The 9,375-nt window shown below is 44.9% G+C and overlaps 1 non-coding gene across 1 annotated transcript; it reads right to left on the bottom strand.

Annotated features, from left to right (window-relative positions):
- Positions 1-658: 658 nt before the first annotated feature.
- trnas-gcu (transfer RNA serine (anticodon GCU)) lies at positions 659-740 on the bottom strand. The gene has a single exon. It is a non-coding gene; the product is annotated as a tRNA-Ser (tRNA).
- Between the last annotated feature and the right edge of the window lie 8,635 nt (positions 741-9,375).

Genomic DNA, 9,375 nt, shown 5'->3' with positions numbered 1-9,375 from the left:
GCGATACTCACACCCAAGAATGAATAAAAACCAAATCACTCTCCACAGATTCCCCACAATCTGGGCTTGGACATTTACTTCAGGAGCACAGAGTTTTATATCACTGCAACATGAGTTCCAATCTTCATATTCTGTTCACTTTTCACATTATTTTCTACCAGTCCACGAGCTTTTATTAATTCAGTATTCGGGTCTCTGCTCCTCAACCGTTTCTAACATCTCACCTCTTCCAAAAAAACACTCTGATCTATCGTCGGTAGTCGATGACCCCTCATTTTAAACTCCATCTGCCAAAGCATTGCTCACTCACTTAATCTATCAAGAAGATTTGAAAATAAATTTTTTGCCAAAGGATAATTTTCTGCATCTGCTCCCTCGCCATTTGCTTTTCCCATTTGTCTTTCACTTGGTGCAAATCCAGAGAAAGTAATGATGGAAGGAAGGAGGGGAGGAATAATCTTGCTCCTTTTCGTGATCCCTATTTGATCTTCATTCCACTGCAGTTTGGGTGAAGAATTCCAATTGTCTGTCTCAATTTTAATAAAGTACAACAAATTCTGGAATCACTGTCTGGACATTGACAAGAACAGGTTTCGAGGCTGACTTCACACATGAGCTCACCCAACATAAATAATACACGAAACAGCTCATAAACTCGCGACAAGGATGGGATTAGAACACACGTGTGCAAAGCACAATGGATTAGCAGTCCATCGCCTTAACCTCTCGGCCACCTTGTCAGTTGCAGAGACATAGCTGTCACCTTCAGCACAGCTTCTGGCTGTGCAGCCAGCTGTGGAATGATGGAAATATATCTTCTGTTAGTAAATGAAGTTGGGAATGGAGCAGTGGGCAACATTTCCAGACCATGTCCAACACGTTTCTTCTCAGTGTGAAAACCCACCACGGAAAGACTGGAACATACAATCATTTCATCACATCATGATTAACATCACTCAGACACCTGAACCATTAGGTCACTGATGAAGTCATGATGACCGAATTTCTCATGAAATGAAAACTGAACTAACTGACTGGAAGAATTGCTTTAACTCCACATGATCAGCGAGGCACAGCTTCAGGCCGACTTGTCGGGTGGTGTAAACAGATATCACTGCTTCTGATCTTCACCAGAACAGAGAGTGAGATGTAACATTGATCATCAAACAGACTGTGAGAGAATACAACAGAATAAAACACATGGAGAGACACTGTGGAATAACAAATAGATTTGATTGGAATGTTGAAATTTTGATTGGAATGGATAAAACACCAGAAACAGCAGATTAAATTGGGATTCTCATCATTATATTGATCTGGGACAGAAAAGAGAAACTGATGGAAAGAAGAGAAGAAGGAAGAAAAGAAAGGATGGAACTGTTCAATCTTTTCAGTTTTTTCACTCGCCCATCAAAGCTGATAAAAAAAAGTTGCAAATAACAGAGAATTTCACCAAAAAGGGAGATTAAATGTTGCTGAAACCTTGGATCGAAGGATGCCCCAAAAGATCACCTGTTTAACTGTCTCCTCACTGGGGGATTTCAATCAGTGAGCAATATTATTCTCTACTTTTTTTGTTAATTGGTCCCAGAACTGTCACTTGGAATTAATATCTGTGTTCCGACTCCTGAATAATAAAATTGTGAGTTTCTCGATATTTTCTGGACACAGTTCCTGCTGAAAGAACTAAGAACTCTTTTCTAATTTGCACAATACTCTATACACACTCATCAAGCCTGCAAAGCTAGCATCCTTGGTGCTGCTCTCTCTTCTCCCAAACTTCATCTCATGTGACTGTTCCATCATCACTCTGACAGTGGGAGGGGTTGATCCCACTATCTTCAGCATTAACCCTTTACATCCTTATACCACACTGTCTGTCCAAAAGAAATGGGTGGAGGGAACTTCCTTCATTTATCAAAACACCAACAGCAGCACAGTGGCGCAATGGTTAGCACCGCAGCCTCACAGCTCCAGCGACCAGGATTCAGTTCTGGGTACTGCCTGTGTGGAGTTTGCAAGTTCTCCCTATGTCTGTGTGGGTTTCCGCCGGGTGCTCTGGTTTCCTCCCACCTCCAAAAGACTTGCAGGTTGATAGGTAAATTGGCCATTGTAAATTGTCCCTAGTGTAGGTACGTGGTAGGAGAATGGTGGGGATGTGGTAGAGAATATGGGATTAATGTAGGATTCGTATAAATGGGTGGTTGCTGGCTGGCACAGACTCGGTGGGCCGAAGGGGCTATATCTCTAAATAAGAAAAGTAAAATAAAAGCTACCAGTCGTAAATCAACTCAAACCCATTAGAGAGATAGAGGGAGACTGTCAGAGAACTTCCTGCATCCAGTCCTGACCCTGTCACACTCAGCAGCTTCTCACCCAGACCCCACTCTCATCAACACTGAACATTGTTACCGAGACCCTTCAAATACTGTTTATAAAAGGGAGAAAAATTCAAACTTTATCACAGCTAGATTGAATAGAACAAAGTTTAATATCTTCTCGTCGTCACTCGGTAACCACATGAGACAGTCCTTAAATCAGTAGCATAAATTATCAGCTGGAAGAATGTTTGTCATTGGGTTGAATCATTTCTGTGTGAGGAATGTTCCAGCATCATAAACCAGGGGAACGTGTTGACTGAGCTGTGTCTTCATCTCTTCTGGACAGTTCACCCTTCATTCTGCTTTGATTCACTTTCCCAAAGCGGATCTACAGATTCTCAAATCCGGAGACTGGGTTTTCTTATTTTGTTCCTTTTGATTTTTCTTGCTCCTGAATGATAATATATTCCAACCTCGGATCAACCTTGCCCTGTCTCCCAGTCTTGGTTAAAAGCGACAAATAACGGCAACAACATTCTGAAACAAACAACACGGTCACATTCTGCTTCAGTGAGATTAATGCTGAGGCCGTTTCTGTGTCGAATGCGATTGTGAACAAATTTCCCTTAAGGAAATTGTGAGTGATCAAGTATTTGCACTGAATTTCTGTGCAAGAAGGGACAGTTTCAACCGGCCATTCCCAAATCACTTCCTTCACAAAGACAAAGACTGTGCTGTCTTAACATGTGAATCAACTTCACAAACAAATTTGAACTCAAAGTTCAGGAGAAGACAGAGATGTGAATGATTGACAGTGTAATCTTTAAATCATAATTTTCCGTTTCTTCGTTGAAGTGAGGCTCAACCCTAAGCCACTAGAGATCGCGGAAAGCTACAAACTTGGATCCAGAAATCAGAAAAGTAGTGAAACAGTTGGTGAGTACATTGTGACACTGAAGAATTTATCACCACATTGCAACATTGGCACATTCTTAGACCGTACATTATGAGACAGATTTGTGCTTATATTGGTGGATGAGGAAAGATACTAAACACACAAAATCCCAATTTGAGCTAGTGTGCAAGATTGCTCTTTCCACGGAGATAGCATCAAAGAATGCTCGTGAATTTCATCCTATGGCAGTAAACAGTAACACACTTCAGAGGAACTTAAACACACTGGTAAAATGGGCTTTCACACAACAGATAAAATTTTACACAGAGACTTGTGAAGTGATACAGTTTGGGAGGAAGAATGAGACAATGTACACCAATCTTTTTTGATCAAGGTTTGAAAAGGTTGCTAAGAGCAAACAGGACACTTGGCTTTATTAATAGAGGCACAGAGTAAAAGCAAATAAGTTATGCTAAACCTTTATGAAACACTGGGGCTGAATGACCTACTCCTGTTACTCCAAGGAAAGCTTCCACTCCAGGCTCGGACACCCTCTTCAGGATCACTCTCCATACATCCCGCCACTCCACACACAGATATCTCCCTCAGGATCAGATCACAGCTCCACAGTCCTGCCACATCCAGTCGTGAATGGTGGTGGATAATTAAATAACTAACAAGATGAGGAGGCTCCAAAAACATTCACATCCTCAATGATGGTGGTGCTGAGCACGTCAGTGCAAAAGATGAAGCTGAAGCATTTGCAACCATCTTCAGTCAGAAATATTAAGTGGATTTGATCTGTGCTAATTTCAGCTCCTCATGCTCGCTGGTGCCTTGGTTCTCTGGTGCTAATTTCAGAGTAAATCATGCAGCTTGACAATTGGAGCCAAAGAAAATGACACAGGAGAGGTTGAAAGTGCCAAAACCTGGTTTTGAACCAAGAACTGTTTAAGTGTTAGTACAGCACGAACTCAACAAAGCTATTTCAACAACACACTAAAGCCACCATTCTGTCACTGCTTTGGAAGACAATATATACATTAAAGTGTTTGTAAAAAGTTACAGAACACAACATGTGAGTAATATTCCCCATTGTTTTCTCAGTACTGAGGGATTGTGAAGTGGGACACAGCCAGAAGTCCCACTGTGCCACACTGACCCTGAGCTGTGAGTGAAATGAGATAAAGTTCAATCTTTAGCAGAGAGATTCTGGAGAGAGGTAAGAGTCCTGAATCAAGGAAAGACTTTCTGACACAATAAAAGCAAAATACTGCAGATGCTGGAAATCTGAAATAAAAACAAAAAGTGCTGGAAATACTCAATAGCTCTGGCAGCATCTGTGGTGAGAGAAACAGAGTTAACGTTTCTGGTCTGTGACCTTTCATCAGAACTGACACAGGTTAGAAAATAATTAGGTTTTAAACAAGTGACGGGGAGGGGCATGTGGGAGAGAACAAAGGGGAAGGTGTTTGATAGTGCAGAGGGAAGGAGAGATTAAATAACAAATCTGTCCTGGGACAAAGGCAAAGAGTGTGTTAATGCTTGTGGTTGCCTGACACCAGTCATGCTCTGATGTTATTGAACACAATGTTCAATTCACAAGGCTGTATAGTGCCGAATCAAAAGGTCAGGTGCTGCTCCTCGAGCTTGGGTTGATTTTCACTGGAACACTGGAACAGGCCAAAGACAGAAATGTTGACATGAGAGCAGGGGAGAGTGTTGAAATGGCAAGCAACCCGAAGCTCAGGATCATGCTTTCGGCCTGAGCAGAGGTGTTCCATCTAATCTGCGTTTGGTCTCCCCAGTTTAGAGGAGACCGCATTGTGAGCAGTGAACACAGAATACATAATTGAAAGAAGTACAAGTAAATCGCTGCTTCACCTGAAAGGAGTGTTTGGGGCTTTAGATAATGAGCAGAGAGGAGGGAAAAGGGCAGGTATTATATCTCCTGCGATTGCATGGGAAGGTGCCTTGGGAAGGGGAAGAGGTATTGGGGGTAATGGAGGAGTGGACCAGGGTGTCGCGGAGGGAACAATCCCTTCGGAATGCTGACAGGGGAGGGGAGGATGCGTTTGGTGGTGGCATCACGCTGGAGGTGGCGGAAATGGTGGAGGATGATCCTTTAGATGTGGAGGCAGGTGGGGTGGAAAGTGAGGACAAGGGGAACTCTGTCGCAGATCTGGGAGGGAGGGGAAGGGGGAAGGCAGAGGTTGAGAGTCCTGTCAACTACACTGGGAGGGGGCGGGATGGGAGTAGTTGAAATCTGGTGATGTTGTTGAATTTAATTTTAAACACTCCTTGAACTCTCTGCTGATGAAGACTGAAAAAGGGAAGAACAACCACACAACAAGGGTCTCAAATCCAAGACCCTGAGATTAAAAGTCCCATGCTCTACCAACTGAGTTAACAAGGCCTGATACAGTACTTCTACTCTGTCTGTTATTGGACGGATGCAGCTGTTGGCTCCACCCCAAGGGCGGGAATTTGTTCCACCAACTATGAAGCAGTTTCCTATCAATTCCCCAGATTATCAGTAAATCCACTTCCAGAAGCCCCAAAGTGTGATATATTCCTCTCACTCATCAATAATAAAACTGAAATCTTTTTCCCTTCCAAATTCTGCCATCCATTTTGTCAGTATTTATTTCTCTCTGCTTTTTATTTAGTTCATGCATTTCTTCAGAATTTTTTTTTCAATTATATCTGAGGGAAGAAATGAACAGATCTGGCAGCTCAAAACTGGACATCCATGAGGCACTGTGGGTCATCAGCAGCAGCAGAATTGTATTTAAACACAATATGTTACCTCATGGCCTGGCATATCCCTCACTCTACCATTACCATCAAGCCAAGGGAGCAATAGTGGTTCAATGAAGTGTGCAGGAGGGCATGTCAGGAACAGCACCAAGCAGACCTAAAAATGAGTGAAGCGACAACACAGGATTACTTGCATGTCATATAGCGGAAGCAGCATGCAATAGACAGAGCTGAGTGATCTCACAACCAACAGATCAGATCAAAGCTCTGCAGTCCTGCCACATCCAGTCCTGAATGGTGGTGGATAATTAAACAATTAACAGGAGTACGAGGCTCCACAAATATCCCCATCCTTAATGATAAGGGAGACCAGTATATCAGTGCAAAATACAAGGTTGAATCATTTGCAACCATCTTCAGCCAGAAGTGCCAAGTAGATGATCAATCTCGGCCTCCTCCTGAGGTCCCCAGCATCACAGGTGCCGATCTTCAGCTAAATCCACTTCACTTCACATGATATCAAGAAATGGCTGAAGGCTCTGGATACTGACAACATCCTGGCTGCAGTGCTGAAGACTTGTGCTCCAGAACTAGCCACACCGCCCGCCAAGCTACAACACTGGCATCTACCCAGCAATGTGGAAAATTGCCCAGGTATGTTCTGTATACAAAAGGCAGGACAAATCCAACCCGGTCAATTCCTGCCCGATCAGCCTCCTCTTGATCATCAGTAAAGTGATGGAAGGTGTCGTTGACAGTGCTATCAAGCAGCAGTTACACAGCCATAACCTACTCACCAATGCTCATTTTGGGTTCCGCCAGGGCCACTTAGTTCCTGACCTCATTATGGCCTTGGCCCAAATATGGACAGAAGAGCTGAATTCAGGAGGTGAGGTGAGGTGACAGTGACTGCTCTTGCCAAGGGCATCAAGGAGCCCTTGCAAAATTGAAGTCAATGGCAATCAAGGAGAAAAATCTCCACTGGTTGAAGTCATACCTTGCGCAAAGAAATATGGTGCTGGTTGTTGGTGGCCAATCATCTCAGTACCAGACAATGCTCAGGAGTTCCTCAGGGTAGTGGCCTAGGCCCCAACCGTCTTCAGTTGCTTCATCAAAGAACAAACAAAGAACAAAGAAAATTACAGCACAGGAACAGGCCCTTCGGCCCTCCAAGCCTTCGGCCCTCCAATCAACATCCGGGGGGGTTACCAATGAGCAGAAACTGAATTGGATCAGTCATATAAATACCGTAGCTATAAGAGCAGGTCAGAAGCTGGGAATTCTGCTGCAAGTAACTCACCTCCTGTCCACCATCTACAAGGCACAAGTCAGGAGTGTGATGTAATACTCCCCACTTGCCTGGATGAGTGGAGCTCCAACAACACCAAAGAAACTCAACACCATCCAGGACAAAGCAGATCACTTGATCAGCACTCCATCCACTACTTTAAATATTCACTTCCTGCACCACCAGTGAACAGTGGCAGCAGTGTGTACCATCTACAAGATGCACTGCAGCAACTCACCAAGCCTCCTTCGACAGCACCTTCCAAACCCCCAACCTCGACCACCTGGAAGGACATTGGATGAATGGGAACACCACCATCTGCAAGCTCACCTCCAAGTTACACACTATCCTGACTGGGAACTATATCACCATTCCTTCACTGTCACTGGATCAAAATCTTAGAACTCCCTTCCTAACAGCACTGTGGGTTTACGTACAACACATGGACTGCAGCAGCTCCAAAAAGGCAGCTCACCACCACCTTCTCAAGGGCAATTAAGGATGGACAATAAAGGCTGCGTTTGCTGACAACGCAACCACTAGGTGGCACAACACGCTTTCTCCCCCTGCTTTGCACCGGCCGCTTCCACCCTCCATCTTCGCTCGCTCCAGACCTCGCTGCTCCCCCCCTACTTCCCTGCCCGATTGTCTCCCGATCATGTCACCCCATTCTCCAGTGGTTCGCTCACTCCCCACCCCCCCTCCCCTCCAGCCACTAGCTCTAGGCTGCGCTGCTTCCCTTCTCTCGGCCACTTGCTCCCACGTTTGTCCAGTCTCCACGCGCCGCCCGAAGATGCAAGGTGGGCTGCAAAGTGTGACGTAGGAGTGAGTAGTGAGTGGCCTAGAGGAGGGAAGTGGCATGGCCTAGAGCTGGCGGCTGGAGCGGGGGTTGGGGGGCAGAGAGCAAGCGGTCATAGAGCTGGATGACGCGAGTGGGGAACAATTGTCCAGGGGAGCATCGAGGTGTACAGCGAGCGGCTGAGGGGAGGAAGCATCGAGGCCTGGAGCGAGTTGCCGACGGGGGAGAGCTCCAGCCTCAAAGTCTCCTATTCAGCCGCTTCCTCCAGCTGAGTGAGGGGCTGGATACCTGATGACGCTTCAGCGCACATGTGCGAAGATGGACCAAGCGCGGATATGCGATGATGTTGGCGCTGCGCAATGACATCATCCTCCACATGTGCCACTTAATCCTGGCAAGATGTAGCTGTGCCTATGAGCAGCTTGGCACAGTCCGATGATGTCAGCGGGCCGCTCCATTGACAGGAATCACATTGTGTCAGCAGTGCCCACATCCCATGAAAGAATAAAAAAGAGATTTACCACAATGGTAGCAGGGTGAGGGATTTCAGTTATGTGGAGAGATTGGAGAAGCTGGGGTTGTTCTCCTTGCAGCAGAGAAAATTCAGAAAAGATTTGACACATTTGTTCAAAGTCATGAAGTTCTTCAATAGTTTAAATCAGGAGAAACTGTTTCCAGTGGTAAAAGGGTCAGGAAGCAGAGGACACAGATATCAGGTGATTGGCAGAAGAACCAGAGGTGAAATGAAGAACCATTGTTTACACAGCAATGTGTTGTGATAAAGAAAGAAAAGACTTGCATTGATATAGCACCTTTCAAGACCACTGGACATATCAAAGCACTTTGTAGACAATGAAATACTTTTGAAGTGTAATCACTGTTATAATGTCAGAAATGCAGCAGTTAATACCCACAAACAGCAATGTGATAATGACCAACTGATCTGATTGAGGGGCAAATATTGATCACAACACCAGGGAGAATTGCTCTTCACTTGTTTGACATTGCAGCATGGGATCTTTTACATTCACCCAAACATGCAGACCAGGTCTTGGTTTAACATCACACCTGAAAGGCAACACCTTCAACACCCTCAGTGCTGCACTGGAGTGTCAGCTGTGAAATCTGAACCCAGAAGCTTGTGATTTCGAGGTGAGTGTGATCAACTGAGCCACAGCTTTTACCTGAGTCTCAATCCTTCTACCAACAATTTCTATCGGGTCTGTCACGACCCCTCATGATTGTGAACACCTCTATCAAATCTCCTCTCTAAAGAGAACAACCCCAGCTTCTCCAATCTATCCACATAACT

The sequence above is a fragment of the Heterodontus francisci genome, unplaced genomic scaffold (genome assembly GCF_036365525.1).
Source record: "Heterodontus francisci isolate sHetFra1 unplaced genomic scaffold, sHetFra1.hap1 HAP1_SCAFFOLD_43, whole genome shotgun sequence".
Taxonomy (NCBI): domain Eukaryota; kingdom Metazoa; phylum Chordata; class Chondrichthyes; order Heterodontiformes; family Heterodontidae; genus Heterodontus; species Heterodontus francisci.
Note: the sequence above shows the minus strand (reverse complement) of the source record. Positions and strands in the feature narration are given on the sequence as shown.